This window comes from Tursiops truncatus, chromosome 14 (genome assembly GCF_011762595.2).
Source record: "Tursiops truncatus isolate mTurTru1 chromosome 14, mTurTru1.mat.Y, whole genome shotgun sequence".
Classification (NCBI taxonomy): Eukaryota; Metazoa; Chordata; class Mammalia; order Artiodactyla; family Delphinidae; genus Tursiops; species Tursiops truncatus.
The window spans coordinates 16,838,269-16,858,469 of NC_047047.1; positions in this window are offsets into that span (position 1 = coordinate 16,838,269).

Genomic DNA, 20,201 nt, shown 5'->3' on the forward strand with positions numbered 1-20,201 from the left:
TCATACATAAATCAATAAATCCATCCAAAAGATAACAATGTGGAAAAAGGAATATAACTTTTATCAAAGGTCACAATAAATATTTTTATGAAATGGAACATAATTTGAATCTGAAGTTCGCTGTATCTCAACATGTAATAACAACATAATGGTTGAAAGAAACACAAAGAAAAACTGCTTGTGATATTCATTTTCTAGTAACCTCTTTCCAAAATTGAGATTCCTAAGTAAACTCAGGAAAGAATTTAAAAAATTTAGACACTGGGCTTCCCTGGTGGCGCAGTGGTTGAGAGTCCGCCTGCCGATGCAGGAGACACGGGTTCATGCCCCGGTCCGGGAAGATCCCACATGCTGCGGAGCAGCTAGGCCCATGAGCCATGGCCGCTGAGCCTGCGCGTCTGGAGCCTGTGCTCCACAACGGGAGAGGCCACAACAGTGAGAGGCCCGCGTACCGAAAAAAAAAAAAAAATTTAGACACTAAACTGAAAGTCAAGAAATACAAGATATTCACAGTTTTCCATACATAATACTAACAGTCTAATAGAAATCCAACTGCAAATCTTGTTTGGTGAGCCTATAACACTAGATGTAAAATTAATGTTAAATTTGTTGGCAATACAGGGATTTCCACAGAATAGATTTTCTCTTGTGTATATCTAAAACATTGTGCCTGGCTTTAAAGATTAATCCTCACCTGTATGCAGCCAACAAATCAGAATTTTGCCATTTATGTGCTTGTTTTGAAGCATTATGAAACGTTTTCACACAGGTGGGCAGATTGGAAATAGTTTCAATGACTAGAATCAGCATGTTATGGTCCAGTGACTTGGATCATAGAAATACAGGCAGACTTGGAAAGCTTTATGGATAATCCTGGTTTTGCTGCTGACCTAATGTCAAAATGCACAACTCTTATCAAGCAGGTACTCTCCCACTTCATGTTCCATAGATTCAAGGTGAGCTTCACTTGAAAATTTGTATATTTTGTAACAGAGAATGTGGATGTGATTGATCCCCCGACCTTAGTTCTCTAACGTTCCCACCATCTGCAGCTTTCCAAATCATAAATCAGTGGCACTCTTGAATAGACTTTCATATTTCAAATTAAATCTTTTAGAAGTCAACAGAACACATTAGACAACATATTTTATGTAGATAGTGAAGAATTAATCTGAATTCAAACTACTTTAGTGGCAACATTTTTTAAAAAATCAAATATAATAGCATTGTCAACCTGGCCTTGCGGTTTCCAGAGTCTATCATTACTCTCTTTAATTTTTCAAACTTATTATTTTGTATTGACCTCATTTTCTCAAATTTCTGATGAAATTTTGCATAGCCACAGACAGTTCTAAGCTTAGTTGATTCAGAGGAAACAACAGGATTCTGTCACACAGTATCTGCTTATCAGATATCAGAGAAAAACACTGACTGGCTTCTGCTGTATTGTGACTAGATTTTCAAGAGATTGTCTTTGGCAGTCCCACAGGAACCACACGGAGTCCAGCAGAGAAAACGATTTCCTGAAGAAAGGGACACTGGCGAAACAAACAAGACCAACAAATGTTAGCAGGACTTTCTTTCTGTCTCTTTTTCTTTCTTTCTTTCTTTCTTTCTTTTTCTTTCTTTCTTTCTTTCTTTCTTTCTTTCTTTCTTTCTTTCTTTCTTTCTTTCTTCCTTCCTTCCTTCCTTTCTTTCTTTCAAGTTAATGTATGATGGTAGAGCTTATCAACTTTAACTACAGAGGGAAACGCTTGGGTCTCTGAAACAAGAAAATGTATGGTTCGTTCTTCTGGACATGTAGGCTCAATGAAGAACTGCAATTGTTTCTTGATCATAATAAAGCAAGTAAGAAAAACCAGTGAGATGGCACTTTGTTTGTTGTAGGTGGTTCAACATTCTAATCTCTTTCAGTCTTTGTCACACATCCATTTCCATCTTCAGACCTTCAGGACTCTCTCTCTCTGTCACAGGAAGACCAGATGGCAGGTCATGGAAAGACCAGGAGTGGAAATAAGCAATCCAGAGAAGAGTATCATTCACTAAATATGTGCTGGCTGGGGCTGGGTTGGAGGTGGAAGTGTGATTAGGAATTGGTGGGGGGGCGTGAGCAGCACAGTCCACTTACTCATGACTCTTACTCCAGTCAGAATCTTCAGATACAGAAGTAAAAGTCCTCAAAGCTCTTGTGTATCAAATTCTTCATTATGGTCAAGTGCAGGGCAGTTTTCATAGTGGAGAGAGGGGAAGATTAGGAGGCAGGACTCAGAGATTCTTACTGACCAAATGTACACCTAAAAGGCAGTGATAATAGGAAATGCAAACTTTAGGCTTCTGCAAGCACATTTACCTTATTGGTTGCCTTTTAGAAACTTAAATATATTTGAAAAAATTACTAATGCAGAAAATATGGGACTCATATATTGAGTTAGAGCTGACATATTGGGAAAAGTGTTCATGTTTCTTATTCTTCAGGCTTAATGTGTCTCATTTTGGGATTATTTATCACTTTGACTTTGGTCTGCTGTCTACTTAATGCTTTTTTCTTATTCAGAATACTTAATGCATGCTAGTTCAAATCAACTCCTCTTCTTTGAACTCCATAGCACATTTTGAAGACAGGATCCCCAGGATATAGCCTTCTGCCATGTATAGCTTTCTGAATCTGTCCTTTTACTCTATCTTAGTGATCGAGTTCTGGCTCTTCATCCTCTAGTTTTAAGACTAGGATTGGCTCAACATTCATCTCTCAATGTTGAATATGAGAAAATAAAGATTCATGTTTCTTAGGTTACCTCTCCATTAAAAAAAATCTATATTTATGGACTGTAATAAAGAATACAAACAATTTATTCTCAATTATTTGTGGACATTTTCTGAGAGAACTCAGTGGGTAGAAAGAATTGACAATCTATTAATATCTCAATTAATGGTATCTTTAAAAGGCAGAATTTTGGCTTGAATGTTATAAAATGCCTTTTGTTCTCATCTATTTTGAATGAATTTCTGTCCCCTGTGCATATAGGTGGGCTTAAGCTGGCTTTATTATCTTCTTGGAGAAGACATTTAAACTTAATCCATTCAGCTATCTTTTCTTACTCTTATGTATTTTTAAATTAATTATTTTTTTTAATTTCATGGAAGCACATCATTTTTGTGTGTTATGTCCAGTGCTATATGTCCTGGTACTGAGAACATGGCTAGGTATATGGAAAGAACTTTATATACATTTGTTAAGTGAATGAATTTCTTTACTGTTAAAATAAAAATCAAGAAGTCATGTTGTAACAGTTTTCATAGTTGAAACTAATATTAATATCAAATGATATTTTTTTCTAAGAAACCTCTCTTCCTTCCCTTCTGCATAAATGGCATTTGACTCTTTCAGGTACGTTTTCTGCCAAAATTCATGTGTGCAAATTCTACCTGAAACCATGATTATGTTGCTCTTTTGGATATAAGAACTTGTTTTATTTCATACCAAATCTTTTATTCTACCTTGCGGAAAAGAAGGTATATTGTGGAAGAGAAAGCATATTGCAAATCAGTGAAATACATTTTGAAATAAGGAAGGTGATACATTTTTTAATTAGCCAAATTATGGAGATCTAACTTTGAGAACAAAGCCTGCTATAGTCTTTTGTTGCAAATGCTGATTTGGAATAATATTATATCTCACATACTTGGGAAGAATATAGTCAAAAAAGTTAACTGTCTGAAAGCAAAAAATGAAGAGGCTACTTGTAAAAGGGTGAAATCAATTAATTTCTAAGAAAACTGATCTGTGGAGAATTGCAATGATATTCAAATACTATGAAGCAAAATACAGAGTGAAGGACATCTTTGCCACAGAAGGCAAACTAATAACTAAATTTGATAACTTTTTGGATTGTTATCTCCCTCTGGTTGTTTCTCCCTCTGGTATATGAGAGCTATTGTTCTCTCTCTATCTCTGTATATATATATATATATATATGTATACACACATATATATTTATGTGTATGTATATACATGTGTATGTATTTATATGTTTGTGAATAAAGAAAATGAAACTGCCTTTCACATATGTCCCTCTATGAGATATAAATGTGGCTAAAAATATAAAATTAACTTCTCTTCTTTCTGAAACAAAGTGAATGACCTTCTTGATTCCATGGTTGTCAAAAGTATTGTGGACATGCCCTGGGAATGACTCAATCAAGTCATATTAAGACCATAGAGAATATTGAACTTCTTGAGTGTTTTATGGTGACTTCAGAACATTACAGGCAAGGCAACAATTCCTTCAGCATTGCTGGAATCCTAGATTATACAGGTCATGAAAGAGTTTTTAAACTCTTTTTTATTTAAATCCCACCCCTGATATTTATAATTATCACCAAATATTGGTGTGTCCAACCTCATTCAAACAAAGAACTAAGACAATTCCTGGCAAAATATTGTTAGCTTTGTAAGGCAAAACGTATAAAATCATTGTCCAAGAATCCTAAGGGAAGAGAGACTGATCTTAAAATTATGCTGTAGGCTTGCTATTTAACTCTACCTCTCAAAGCCAATGTGGCTTAAGTAAGCAACACTGACAATAATGCAATTTATATTGAAAAAAAATGCTTGTTCACTGATTTTCTGACTAGCCCCTTTTTGAATTTTCTTAACACATGTGTTCTTATCTAATTTACACCTTTGGAAGTTAAAAGCTCAATTATGCCTTGAACACAGTTAGAAAGCTGGTACCTGTAACTACCTGTTATAACCTTATCTGATTTCCCTTGCTTGAATTTCTTTCCATGAGATACCAGTCTAATACTCCAGCACATTGCTTGAAATGCTAACAATGTTTACTTAATTCATAATTAGTTATTTTCCCAAGAATGAAACTTGCCTCTGATAGCTTTAACCTTGTTATCAAACAGGTTGTCAAATTAGTCTTCATATGATGGCAGATACTGCTGTATGGATGTCTAAATACTGGCTCGTAAAGCCTCTCGGATCAGACTTTGTATTGGAAAATGGCACCTGCTGCAATCACACTTGTATTTACCTCACCAATGTTTAGAGTTGATTTAAGACAAGAGGCCTCTTGCTAAAAGAAGGGTTAAAAACCATCATCTTGGTTTGTGTCTACACCTCATTGACCTATCCCTCATTTATTCTGAATTATCTTCCTCTTACCTGGCAGGATATCATAATGGCTGTTGTGCCATTCACAGAATAATTTTAGCCATATCTCACTTTGTTTATTCTGATTGACATCTGGCAAAGACAAGTTTCATTTTGCAATTACAGTAAAAAATAAGGCAACACATTAGAATTTAGGGACATAATATACCTTGGCCAATCCAGATAAAATTTTAAAGCAGACAACATGCATCTACAGCTTGTTCCTTGGCACATTTTCCTAACAATGGAAGTTGGGAAAATGTTGAAAAAATTCCTTAATCAGGGGTCAAGAGACACTGGCTTAAGTCCTGGCATCACCCTGTACTTGCTGGGTGACAAAAATGAGGAAAACTAAAGCTTATAAAAATCGTAAAATTATGTATGTGCCTGCACATTTCAAACTGTAAAATTCCATTAAAATGTTAACTTTTTCTTTGTTATTGTGGTTGTAGTTGAAACAGATGGATCAGCTACGGAAAAGAGAAGGGGTATAATGAGTGTAAGATCTCACAATACATCGTTATAAAGTCAAAATTAGAACCTACTCTTCTTACTAACAATTCTATCAAACCATAAAATTGGGAAAACGGATTTTCAATTTCAACAGGAAAAAGCTGAGAGATGTGTTTTGATCACCTCCTGTTTACACATTGGTGAGGGAGGAAGCCCTGATCCAGGTTTATGGGGTTGGCCAATCCAGGTTTATGGGGATGGCCCTATAAACACAACACACAACAAAGGAGAGCTGAAACCACAACGTTTATTACTCATATATGCTCACAGCCCATGGAGGAGGAGAGAACATGCCAGTCATGCATGGTCACATGAGTGTTGTACTTGGGAACAGACTGAAGGATCAAGGGCTATGGAAGGCAGGCTCTGTTGTATCAAGAGGATGGGGTGCACCCTTGGTGACCATGGGAGAATGTGATTTGTCTTTTGGAATAATGCCATGGGCTGGGAGGGAACTGACACTGCTATTCAGAGATAAGCAAGAACTGGGTCTGGCCGTTTTGATAAGGAAGGTTGTTTAGCTAAGGGACCATTTCTCTGGGGGCACAGGGGAGGGGAAAACTTGTTGTTAGGTCATCTGAGGCCTTCCTGTTCTCATTGGGTGCCAAGGCAGGACTTAAAATTAGGGTTTAATTTTAGACCTTTAGACCTTATCACATGAGAGGCATTAACTCAACTGGTATAGATAGAAGACCTCAAGTGGAAGTTGTGACCATGGGGGCAATTAAATAGAAAAGTCTAAATTCAAGAGCCTGGAAACAATAACTTTTAATCAAAAGAGACAAGGGAAAATGGCAATAAAAAATAATGAGGGAGTGTGGAATAGGTTGAGAATAAAGAAAAAATAATGTCTTGAAAAATCAAAAAACATTTCAAAAACTGGAAGATGGGGATGATCAATCATGTCAATAGATACAAAGAAAAGAAAAGTAATCAGGCGATGACTAAAGATTGATTTTGAATTTTTTTTTTTAAATTGTGAGGTCAATTTCAATGTCCATATTTGAGTACGTCTGCCACTGGGGGCCAGGCTGAAAATTCTGCATGCTCTTGGAAGTGAATTCAGGACAAGCAAGGGACGGTGGTAATGTCATTGCATCCCAAAGAGCACCTTGAAAACCTTAAAGTCTACCACTAGGGATCCATCATTTCACCTTAAGTATACTTTTTAAATTAAAACAAACAAACAAAAAGTTCAACTAACTATAGCAAGTTAAAGTGCTCATTTAGAATCCTGGGAAATTGAGGCAATGAAAATCAGAAATCACAATGTAAATCACCTAAAATTCCATTACAGACAAATAATGACAAGTAGCATACCTTGGGATACTTATCATCATTGATATATGTTAATATACTTGAAAGGGTAATGTTTTCTGAAAGTTATAAGTTATCTGAATAAAAGTCTTACAAATATGCCCAGAAAAATGGGTTCTGTTGAGAAATACCTCTCTTAAAGGTAAAGAAATAAGGCAGCTCTTTCTTAAGTGTTCACAAATATGGAGTTGACACAGTAAAGATGCAGAGTCCTTTGATGAAGAGAGTTATTGTAAGAAACTTTAATAAATTTTTTCTCTAATAAAATCTGTTTACATTTCCAAGAGATGAACTTCCTCTCCATTTCTGATCAGTTATCCAAAATAGGCAAATCACCCTAGCCACATCTGCAAATGTATTACTTTCTCCACTCTTATGGTGCCTCATTAGGCCCTAAGTATCTTTTAACTGGACCATTTTAACAAATTCTGAGTTGAATTTCCCCATTACCAGGCTCTCACTGCTCTGGTCCATCTTCTTTATTGTATCACAAAAATCTGTCTATAGATGACCACAGCTTGTGTGTTAGAAGCTGTTAAGTTTTGGTGTTCCTCTTAGTAAAAACCAAACAAAAACAACAAAAAACACAGTATCTTACTTTCAATGTTTATAATAATATATCACCATATATACTGTTTTCATAAGGGATGCATATAATCCATAAATTTGTATGTCAAACTGTGTCATTATAAGTATATTTTCTAGGAAGAATTTATATGGCTTCTATCATTTTCAAAAGGGATCCAGTTACCCACGTGTTGATAAATATGGTCTTAGAGCATAGATTAGGGAAACACAAAAAGCTAGATATTAGCAGCAGTGCCAGGGTCCCAGCCAGGGAAAAGGATGTCCTGGCTCATGGTTTCTGTGGTGAGCAATCTCTAAATCCTTTTGCTCTGATGCCTAATAGTTTCTGTTTTTTCATCTTTCCAAGTGCACATAGAACATCTTCCAAACTTGATCATAGTGTGGATTATATAGAAAATCACATTGAGTAGTTTCTCCTAAAACTATGCATGTACAGTCTGTCACACAGCAACTTTCATCCTATGTTGTAATAAATTGAATTGCATACATGTGTGCATTAAAATTATGTATAAAATATTCATAACAATATTATTCTCAATAATCAAAAACTGAAAAGTGTATGGCCACCCAGCAAGGACAGAATAGGTAGATGGCACATACAACAATATGGATTAATGATACAAATAAAGTACTGTGGAAAATAAGCCAGATTCAAATAATGCATACTGTATCCTTCCACAAATATGAAGTGCACAAACAGACAAATCTAATATAATGTGTTAAATGTTAGAATGATGGCAAAATTTGTAGAATATGATGACTGAGATAAGGAATAGCTCCTGTCATTCTATTCTGTTGTGCTATTAAGATTCTATTTCGGGCTTCCCTGGTGGCGCAGTGGTTGAGAGTCTGCCTGCCGATGCAGGGGATACGGGATCGTGCCCGGGTCTGGGAAGATCCCACATGCCGCGGAGCGGCTGGGCCCGTGAGCCACGGCCGCTGAGCCTGCGCGTCCGGAGCCTGTGCTCCGCAACGGGAGGGGCCACAACAACGAGAGGCCCGCATACCGCAAAAAAAAAAAAAAAAAAAGATTCTATTTCATAATCTAGATAATGGTTATACAGGCCTGTTCATCAAGTAGGACATTTGAGACTAGAAAACTATGTTGTATATATGTTATCCTTCGAAAAATATACAATTACGTTTTTCATGTAATTCTATTAATATCTTTTTCAGAATAGCAATATTTTTCCTCCAAATTTACAGACATATTTGAATGACATAGAGTAAAAACTAAAAATCTTTTGGGGGGCAAGGATTCTAAAGTTATTCTTTAACTCCATAGAGATATATGTTTACTCCATCTGTAACAAATTTTACCAATCTGTTTTCTTTTGAAGAAGTCAAAGCTTTCTTTTATTTTAGAAAGTTTATTCTTATAACTAAAAGCACCAAAAAATGAATTTCCTCAATACTGAAAGTGATATAAAACATATGTTAAAAAACATAATCAGTTTCTCTGTTGCAAATTATGCTCTGGCAAGGTGAGACAAAATCACTTCAAGTATTTAAGAAAAATGAAAACAATAAATATTCAAACTGGATAGTATGGGCACTCAGCAGGTTCACATTAAAATGTAATGGGCCATAATTTAATATCTTTGTTTTTCTACTTCGGGGTTTAAAAAGATTAAAGCTTTCAATTAAAAAAACAAACAAACAAACAAACAAAAAAAACAGAAAGAACACCAAGAACATGAAAGACAAAGAAAGAAAAGTTAGGTGGACACATTAAGATAGTGGAGTAAGGGGACATGGAGTTCACCTTCCCCAACAAACACATCAAAAAATACATCTATATGTTGAAAAATTCTCACTGAAAGCTAAGTGGAAACTGCCAGAAGGACTCCTATATAACCAAAATAACCACCTCAAAAAATTAGGAAAAGAACAAACAAATCTCAAAGTCAATAAGGAAGCAAATGATAAAGATCAGAGAGGAAATAAATAGGGATTAAAATAATAGAAAATATCAATGAAAACAAAAGCTGGTGTTTTGAAAAGATAACAAAATTGAAAGCCTTTAACTGGACTCACCAATAGAAATAGAGAAGGCCAAATTAAATTAAATAAGAAATGAAAGAGTAGAAATAGCAATTAATACAACAGAGACACAAAAAATTATAAGACAATACTACTAACAGTTATATGCCAACAAACTGGACAACCTAGAAGAAATGGACAAATTTCTCCCAAGACTAAACCTGCCAACACTAAAGACAATATACAACATACAACCTGCCAAGACTGCATCAAGAAGAATCTGTTGGTGGGTATGTAAATTGGTGAAGCCACTATGGAAAATAGTATGGAAATTCTTCAAAAAACTCAAAATAGAACTACCAAATCATCCAGCAATTCCACTCCTGGATATATAGCCAGAAAAAAAAGAAAACACTAACTCAAAAAGATACATGTAGCCCAATGTTCGCAGCAGCACTAAATACAATAGCCAAAATATGGAAGCAACCCAAATGCCCATCATACATACATATATATATATATATATATATGTACATATATATATATGTATATATGTACATATATATATATGTACAGAATGGAGTGTTACTCAGCCATATAAAGAATGAAATTCTGCCATTTGCTACAACGTGGATGGACCTAGAGAATATTTTGGTTAATTAAATAATTCAGACAGAGAAAGATGAAAGACAAATACTGTATGGTATTATTATATGTGGAATATAGAAAATACTGCAAGTGTTTGTGTAAAACAGAAACAGGTTCACCAATAAGTAAACAAACCAGTGGTTACCAAAAGGGAGAGGGCAAGACAGAGGGACAAATTAGGGGAATGGGATTAAGAGATACAAGCTATTATGTATAAAATAGGTAAGAAACAAGGATATATTGCATAGCACAGGGAATTATAGGCCTTATTTTGTAATAACTTTAATGGAGTATAATCTATAAAAATTCTGAATCACTATATTATACACCTGAAATTAATATAGCATGTTATATCAATTATACTTCAGTAAAAAAAGACAGTCAGTATTACCTCATGAAGCTATAAATTGGAGGTTGTAGCCAAGATGAAAACTTATCTTAGAAATATAAAAAGTTACACTGATACTTAATCTGAAATGCTAATACACCATTTCCTCTGCTTCTAACTTAACTTAATGATGAAAGCTTTATACATTTCAATAATGGCCCATATCAACTGCAGATTCACGGTGGAATTCTAGAATAGACATATTGTTTAGGTATCATCAATGGGATGGTTTAGGCTAGGTTCTTCCTAGATAGATGGGGTGGAAAAGAACTGTGGTCACTAGAAGATATACTAAGGGAATTCCTAACAAGAATACAAAGAGTGAGCATAAAAGTGTCCTGTACCTACTGTATGTGGCCAGTTTTCTTCTATAGCATATAAATCTCATCTGTTCTTACTGAACTTTGAATTTTGTTATACAACATCTATATGGTAAAAGAGTTAGCAAATGCAAAGAATGGAAGTGCAACTTTATTTTTGTTTTGTTTTACCCCATTTTCAGACCAGATATTTTGTGTTAAAATTTTATTAGACTATCAAAAATTGTCCATACTGCTCACTTTCTTCCATTTTCTCTTTCCTTTTCTTTCTTCCTTCTTTCTTCCATTCTCTCTTCCCTCCTGCCTCTCCCTCTCCTTTCTTTCTTTTTTTCCTTTTCTTCCTTTTCTCCTTCCTTTTTTCCTATCTTTCTTTCTTTTCCTTTCTTTCTTTTCCTTCCTTCCTTGTTTCTTTCCTTTCTTTTTCTTTCTTTCTTAATTTCTTTTTCTTTCTTTTTTTCTTTTTCTTTCTTTCTTTCTTTCTTTCTTTCTTTCTTTCTTTCTTTTTTCTTTCTCTTTTCCTTCCTTCTCTCCCTCCTTCCTTCTTTCCTTCTTTGTCTCCTTTTTCTTTCTTTTCTTCTGCTTTGCTCTTTTTCTTCTCACAAAAATATTATTTTTATTAAATACTAGGTATTTTCTTAATAAAACAAACAATATGTTTTAAACCTTGCCAATGCAAAGTTTATCTGTTAGTGGATAGAAGAGACACACCAGAAACACAAAAGTAATGCAGGTTAATGTCATGTGATTTAACACAAAAGAGGGAAAACTATCTGTAAAACTATGGAAAACCAATCCCAATTTGCCAATATATTCATTTTCTTAATCGTCTTGTTCAGTTCTATGATATCTTTATACATTTTGAATTTTGTTGTGTTTGTTGTGATTTATTTGCTCTGTGTACTACTATATAAGAAGTTTTATAGTCACCTACTGCAATTGTGACATATTTTGTTTTTATCTAATATCATGACACTTATTTCTAGTCTTCCCACTTGTTTTACAGAACTTTTTTTTTTTTCTATTTTCAGGTCCTTTTTATCCAGTAATTTTATTATTTAATTTTTCCTATGTTAGTTTATTAGTGGCTTCACATTGCTACAGTGTTTTGCATGTGAAAATTTATCTTCTTAGAATGAACGCCCACCCTGCTCCCACTTTGTTAGGTTAAGTCCTCCTCATCCTTTAGAACTTAACTAAACCATCATTTTCTGTTGGAATGCATTCCAATTCTTCGCTGACTAGCTTTAATGTCTTTTCTCTGGACTCCATACAAATCTACATCTTCTCTTTAGTCAATTGTGATGGTTCTACCTTTGCATTTTCTTGAATAATTGACAATTTTTTGTGTATCCTATTAGATTATTAGTGACATGCTGGCAGTAGCCAGTTCTGTTGTGACATATTTATGTACTCAGTGGCTAGCCAAGTACATGCCATATAAGAAGCACTCAAATTTTCACAGAATAGATGAAATAAATTATACAATTCAGGCTATGGGTCAGAAGAAAAACACCTATTCATGAAATTGTTTCCAGGAGATGGAGTGCCATAGTGTGAGACTCAGCACCAGAATTCCATAACATCTTTGGGAACATTGTGTTGGAGAAGGATTATGTAGGAGTGAATTAGAAGAAAGATCAGGGTCCATGGCAGCATTAAGGTCATTTACTAATTTCTTACTCAAGAGTTTTGCAAATGGTATATCTTATGAACAAATTAATTTTAACCTCAAATGATGCATATTATTTGTAACTTTAGAAAATGAATTAAAACATTTAGTACAATGTCAGCAAGCCTTAAGATGAAACAACCCAGATACAGATAATGGGCCAAGTATACAAATTTGTCAGTAAATTTTTATCTACTCATTACCATCTTCACATGAAAAGCTTGCTAAGCTGTTAACCTTCATTAATAAGCACCATTATAAATTATAGCAAGTGTTATCATGTATGTCTAATATTCTATGAACAATGCATGGTATGGCTGTAATTCTCTAAGCATTGTAATAAATACATTACAAATATGAAAATTATTCTTTTTTAACTCATGACATTTTATGAACAGATTGTTTTTTTAAATCATAAAGTGTTTATAAAATTATGCCAAGAGTTGTAAAAACTCTTAGTAATTTTTTGACAAATTAATAATAATAAAAGGAAAGGGATTCAAGAACATTAGGTCATTTTAAAAAATCCTAAACAACTCTAGGGTCAAAGAGACTACACTTTACATTATACTTAGTGACCACGTGATCATTAATTATCAAAGCACAGCAAGTAGACCTACTGTACTCACAGTAAAGGTTAATGCTATAAACACTTCCAATATTAAAGAAGACATAAGTAAACATTAAACTTAATAGTTAATTCTGGATACTTGAGAAAGAACAGCAAAATAATCTAAGATATTCAGAGATAAATGATAAGAAAACTTAGTGAATTCAAATGGAGAAAAAGACCAATAAAATAATCAATATATATTAAGACCAATCAATATATTACACACAAAGAGAGAAGAGATAGAATGAAAGATAGAGAGAGAACACTTTATTAGTTGTTAATATATGTGAGAAAGCTAATTTAACAGCATATAAAGAGTAGGGCAAATATTAGTGAATATTTATCTAAGTACATGTTAAAATATTTATTGAAAAAAATATTTGAGAATACCCACCTTGGATTAAGCCAACCTGGATAATCTAAAATAATGTCCTCATTTTGAGGTCCTTAATCTTAATCATATTTTCAAAGTTCATTTTGCCATGTTAAGTAGCATATGTACAGGTTCCATAGATCAGGCTATGGACAGCTTTAGGAGACAATTACTCTGCCTATCATATAGAGTGAAGTACAATTTTCACCTCTCTCTTTCTGTAGTTCTCAAAAATTTCAGTTTTTCAACCTACCTCTTTAGGAGTCAACAAAAATTCTGTCCCCAATTTCAGGTTTTACCACACAAGTAATTCTCCTTCTCTCCTACTTCTTTATCATGTTCTTAGTTGTGTGATTTCCTCAAGCACATGAATAGATAGTTCAGCTTTCCCAGTTATTTTCATTGGAAGGGCTGGTCTTGATTATCTAGTCTCATTCTACTGGAAATAAAAAACAGACGTCTCCATTATTCACTTCTAATTTGAAGGCTCCAGTACAAGGATCTTATAAGATTCCAAGTCATATTCCTATGCCCTACATACTATGGAGCATGAAAGTTAAAATAAAGTATTTGTCTTGGACATATATGACTCAAAATAAGAATTTTCTGAGAGTCAAGGTGGTGTAATAGCAGGATGCAGAATTCACATCTCTGCACAACTAGGGCACCTACAAGGCACCGGTGGGGGACCACGGACACCTAAGGGGATGGGAGGAAACCCCAACAATTGGGTAGGATGTGAGGTGTGGGGGGAGTGAAGGGGTAGGAGAAGTGGAAGTGTGACGGGACTGGTGCCCCTAAGAGGCAGCTGTGGGAAGGGAAGGGATACCACACTTGAAAGGGGAAATTGGAGAACCATTGGGAGAGCAGTGGATCAAAAGGGAGTGTAGAGAGGTTTCCCTTGCCCACTTGTACCCCGAGGAACCTTTTGAGATCCCAGGCCTGATCCTCTGCCCACCGAGGTCCCCTCCAGCCATGTGAGTCCTGAGCGAGTGGGAGGGAGAGAAGGGGAGCAAAAGTAAAGGCTGGACCTCCGGGATGGCACCCCTCAGGGGTGTCTGGGGGAGGGGAGGAGTTCCTACACCCAGCAGGACCTACTCATGGTTCGGGGGTCCAGTGACAATGGGGGAGACCCTGGGGGAGACAGTTGGGTAGGGCCGCAAAAGAATGGAAGGGAACAGGGCCAGTGCTTTCCCTGTCCATTTAGGCACTGGGAAGCCTGTTGGCTTCCTGGGCCTAATCCTCTGCCCTCAGAGCCTCCCTCCTGCCGTGCAGAGTCCAAGCCCCACCCCACACCCACACCCAGGGCCCCACCTCTACACTCGGAGACACCCTGCACCGTGTTGGGCTTAAACCCCACCGACACACCCTCACTCAGGGTCCTACCTCCAAACTCCAGAACTCCACAATCCAGAGGCCCTCCTTTCCATGTGCTGCCTCTCACCTTCTGCACAGGTCCTAACTAGAGGCCCCACCTCATGCATGAACGTCACCCCACATAGACCCTGCCACACGTTCACACGTCACCCCCCCACCCACCTAGGTCTCGCCCCACCCTAAACCCTGCCCCTGCCTAAGTTCCACACCCCCCACCTAAACGCCACCCCCATAGCCAAAGCATTTTTTTCTTTTCTTTTTTCCTCTTTTAGATTGGGGTCCTGTTTACCTTGTTGATTCATTGTGGTTGATTCTTTTATATTTTTATATTTCCTAATAAATCTTTTATTTTTCTAATATTTTATTCTTTATATATAATGTTTCTTTTTTTGGTTGTGGTTTTATTTTACCTTGTTGCAGTTGTTTCAGATATAGTTTTATTTTTCCTCATATATTTTTTTATCATTCTAATTTTATTTTGTTTTTTATTCTTTGATATTGTACTGCTCCTTTTTTTTTTTTTTTTTTTTTTTTACCATGCCATGAAGCTGTGAGATCTTGGTTCCCAGGCCAGAGGTCATGCCCGAGCTCCTGTGGTGAGAGCTCTGAGTCCAAACTGCTGGATTAACTTAGAAACTCAGACCCCAGGGAATATCAAACAGAGTGAGGCCTCCCATATGTCCTCATCTCAGCATGAAAACCCAGCTCTATCCATCTATCTGCAAATTCTACTGCTGGACAACTCAGGACAAACAACAAGTAAGACAGGAATATAACACCACCCAAAAAAAAAAAGAAAAAAAAAAGAAATGACAAAAAAAATTGTTACAGACAAAGGAGCAAGGTACAAAACTACAAGACCAAATAAATGAAGGTGAAATAGGAATCCTGCCTGAAAAGGAATTGAGAGTAGTGATAGTAACGAGGATCCAAAATCTTGGAAACAGAATGGAGAAAATACAAGACACATTTAACAAAGATCTAGAAGAACTAAAGAGCAAACAGTGATGAACAGCACAATTACTGAAATTAAAAATATCTCTATAAGGAATCAATAACAGAAGCAGAAGAATGGGTAAATGAGCTGGAATATAAAATGGTGGAAATAACTACCAGGGAGCACAATAAAGAAAAAAGAATTAAAACAATTGAGGGCAGTCTCAGAGACATCTGAGACAATACTAAACATACCAACATTCGAATTATAGGGGTCCCAGAAGAAGAAGAGAAAAAGAAAAGATCTGAGAAAATATTTGAAGAGATTATAATTGAAAACTTCCTTAACATGGGAAAACAAAATAGTCAATCAAGTCCAGGAAGCATGGAGAGTACCATACAGGATAAACCAAAAGAGAAACATGCCAAGACACATATTAATCAAGCAATCAAAAATTAAATACAAAGAAAAAATATTAACAGCAGCAAGGGAAAAGCAACAAATAACATACAAGGGAATCTCCATAAGTTTAATAGCTGATTTCAAGGCAGAAACTTTGCAAGCCAGAAGGGAGTGGCAGGACATATTTAAAGTGATGAAAGGGAAAAACCTACAATCAAAATTACTCTACCCAGCAAGGATCTCATTGAGATTCAATGGAGAAATTAAAACCTTTACAAGTAAGAAAAAGTTAATAGAATTCAGCACTAACAAACAGTTTTACAAGAAATGCTAAAGGAACTTCTCTAGGCAGGAAACACAAGAGAAGGAAAAAACCTACAAAAACAAACCCAAAACAATTAAGAAAATGGTCATAGGAACATACATATCAATAACTACCTTAAATGAAAACTGATTAAATGCTCCAACAAAAAGACACAGAGTGTCTGAATGGATACAAAAACAAGCCCCACATATATGGTGCCAACAAGAGACCCACTACAGGCCTAGGGACACATAAAGACTGAAAGTGAGGGGATTGAAAAAGATATCCCATTCAAAAGGTAATCAAAAGAAAGCTGGACTAGCAATTCTCATATCAGACAAAATAGATTTTAAAATAAGACTATTACAAGAGCCAAAGAAGGACACTACATCATGATCAAGGGATCAATCCAAGAAGGAAATATAACAATTGTAAATATTTATGCACACACATAGGAACACCACAATACATAAGGCAAATGCTAACAGCCATAAAAGGTGAAATCAATAGTCACACAATAAGAGTAGGGGACTTTAACATCCCACTTTCACCAATGGACAGATCATCCAAAGTGAAAATAAACAAGGAAACACAAGCTTTAAATAACACATTAAACAAAATGGACTTAATTGATATTTATAGGACATTCCATCCAAAAGCAACAAAAATACACTTTCTTTTCAAGTGCTCATGGAACATTCTCCAGGACAGACCATATCTTGGATCACAAATCAAGCCTAGGTAAATTTAAGAAAATTGAAATCATATCAAGTATCTTTTCGGAACACAACAGTATGAGACTAGATATCAATTACAGGAAAAGAATTTGTAAAAAATACAAACACATGGAAGATAAACAATACACTACTAAATAACCAAGAGATCACTGAAAGTATGAAAGAGGAAATAAAAAAATACCTAGAAACAAATGACAATAAAAACATGATGACCCAAAACCTATGGGATGCAGAAAAAGCAGTTCCAACAGGGAAGTTTATAGCAACACAATCCTACCTCAAGAAACAAGAAACATCTCAAATAAACAATCTAACCTTACACCTAAAGCAATTAGAGAAAGAACAGAAAAACCACACAGTTAGCAGAAGGAAAGAAATCATAAAGATCAGAACAGAAATAAATGAAAAATAAATTAAAGAAATGATAGCAAAGATCAATAAAACTAAAAGGTGGTTCTTTGAGAAGTTAAACAAAATTGATAAACCATTAGTCAGACTCATGAAGGAAAAAATGGAGAAGACTCAAATCAATAGAATTAGAAATGTAAAAGAAGTAACAACTGACACTGCAGAAATGCAAAGGATCATGAGAGATTACTACAAGCAACTATATGCCAATAAATTGGAAAACCTGGAAGAAATGAACAAATTCTTAGAAATGCACAACCTTCCAAGACTGAACCAGGAAGAAACAGAAAATATAAACAGACCAATCACAAACATTGAAATTGAACCAGTGATTAAAAATCTTCCAACAAACAAAAACCCAGGAATGGATGGATTCACAGGGGAATACTACCAAACATTTAGAGAAGAGCTAACACCTATCCTTCTCAAAGTCTTCCAAAATATAGCAGAGCGAGGAACATTCCCAAACTCATTCTATGAGGCCACCATCACCCTGATACCACAACCGAAGATGTCACAAAAAAAGAAAATTACAGGCCAATATCTCTGATGAACATAGATGCAAAAATCCTCAACAAAATACTAGCAAACAGAATCCAACAGCACATTAAAAGGCTCATACACCATGATCAAGTGAAGTTTATCCCAGGAATGCAAGGATTCTTCAATATATGCAAATCAATCCATGTGATAAACCATATTAACAACATGAAGGAGAAGAATAATATGACCATCTCAAGAGATGCAGAAGAAGCTTTTGACAAATTTCAACACCCATTTATGATAAAAAACAAACAAACAAACAAACAAACAAAAACTCTCCAGAAAGTAGGTATAGAGGGAATGTCCCTACCTCAACATAATAAATGCCCTATATGACAAACCTACATCCAACATCATTCTCAATGGTGAAAAACTGAAAGCACTTCCTCTAAGATCAGAAACAAGACAAGGTTGCCTACTGTCACCACTATTATTCAACATAGTTTTGGAAGTTTAGCCACAACAGTCACAGAAGAAAAAGAAATAAAAGGTTTCCAAATCGGAAAAGAAGAAGTAAAGCTGTCACTCTTTGCAGATGACATGATATTATACAAAGAAAATCCTAAAGATGCTACAAGGAAGCTACAAGAGATAATCAATGCATCTGTGAAGTAGCAGGATACAAAATTAATGCCCAGAAATCTCTTGCATTCCTACACACTAATGGTGGAAAATCTGAAAGAGAAATTAAGGAAACACTCCCATTTACCACTGCAGCAAAAAGAACAAAACACCTAGGATAAACCTACCTAAGGAGACAAAAGACCTGTATGCAGAAAACTATAAGACACCGGTGAAAGAAATTAAAGATGATACCAACAGATGGAGAGATATACTATGTTCTTTGAAGATTTGAAGAATCAATATTGTGAAAATGACTCTACTAGCCAAAGCAATGTACAGATTTAATGCAATCCCTATCAAACTTTGAATGATACTTTTCACAGAACTATAACAAAAAATGTCACAATGTGTATGGAAACACAAAAGACCCTGAATACCCAAAGCAATCTTCAGAAAGTAAAATGGAGCTGGAGGAATCAGGCTCCCTGACTTCAGACTATATTACAAAGCTACAGTAATCAAGACAGTATGGTAGTGACACAAAAACCGAATTATAGATCAATGGAAGAGGATAGAAAGCCCAGAGATAAGCCCACGCACATCTGGTCACCTTATCTTTGATAAAGGTGGCAAGTTTAGACAATGGAGAAGAGACAGCCTCTTCAATAAGTGGTGCTGGGAAAACTGGACAGCTACATGTAAAAGAATGAAATTAGAAAACTCCCTAACACCACACACAAAAGTAAACTCAAAATGGATTAAAGACCTAAATGTAAGGCCAGACACTATTAAATTGTTAGAGGAAAACATAGGCAGAACATTCTATGACATAAATCACAGCAAGATCCTACTTGACCCACCTCCTAGAGAAATGGAAATCAAAACAAAAATAAACAAATGGGACCTAATGAAACTTAAAAGATTTTGCACTGCAAAGGAAACCATAAACAGGATGAAAAGACATCCCTCAGAATGGGAGAAAATATTTACAAAAGAAGAAACTGACAAAGGATTAATCTCCAAAATATATAAGCAGCTCATGCAGCTCAATATCAAGAAAAACAAACAACACAATCCAAAAATGGGCAGAAGACCTGAAGAGACATTTCTCCAAAAAGTTATACAGATTGCCACCAAACTCATGAAAGGATGCTCAACATCAGTAATCATAAGAGAAAAGCAAATCAAAACTGCAATAAGGTATCACTTCACACCAGTCAGAATGGCCATCATCAAAAAATGTACAAACAATAAATGCTGGAGAGGTTGTGGAGAAAAGGGAGGCCTCTTGCACTGTTGGTGGGAATGTAAATTGATACAGCCACTATGGAGAACAGTATGGAGGTTCCTTAAAAA